Below are 542 nucleotides of genomic sequence, written 5' to 3'. Positions count from 1 at the left end.
CATTATAGCCAGGTTGACCAAAACCGCAGACAAAGACAAGATACTAAGATTGGCAAGAGAAAAACATCAAGTTACCTACAAAGGACATCCCATCAGGCTAACAGCAGATCTCCCATTGGAAACAATGTGAGCGAGGAGAGAGCGAGGAAAGAATGGGAAAATATATTCAAAGTGTTAAGAGAGAAGCAATTTCAGCCAAGAATACTGTACCCAGCAAGATTATCTTTCATGTGGGAAGAAAAGACAAGAACATTCTCAGATAAACAAAACATGAAAGAATTTACCAGCACCAGATCAAATCTCCAAGAAGTTCTCAAGGGTGTGCTATATCAGGAAAATTAAATACAGACTCACAGAAATAAGAGTTCAAAAACTAAGAAAGTGGTCAACTTAATCGTAGGGACAAGTTTGGAGTTGAATATTATATGAATATTATATGAACTCTGTAATGACAAAACTGCATTGAGCAGTAAAAAGTGTGACACCAATTGTACACCTTAATTCTTTGCTTTGCCTGCTAAACTAAAGGCATAACAGGAATG

At 36.9% G+C, this 542-nt stretch overlaps 1 pseudogene; it reads left to right on the top strand.

Annotated features, from left to right (window-relative positions):
- The window catches only part of LOC102469598 (uncharacterized protein C8orf59 homolog), a 5873-nt pseudogene that overhangs the window by 4252 nt on the left and 1079 nt on the right, over positions 1-542 (top strand).

Source organism: Tupaia chinensis, unplaced genomic scaffold, assembly GCF_000334495.1.
Source record: "Tupaia chinensis unplaced genomic scaffold, TupChi_1.0 Scaffold148012_1, whole genome shotgun sequence".
In the NCBI taxonomy this organism is placed as follows: Eukaryota; Metazoa; Chordata; class Mammalia; order Scandentia; family Tupaiidae; genus Tupaia; species Tupaia belangeri.
This window is presented reverse-complemented; position numbering and strand designations above follow the sequence as displayed.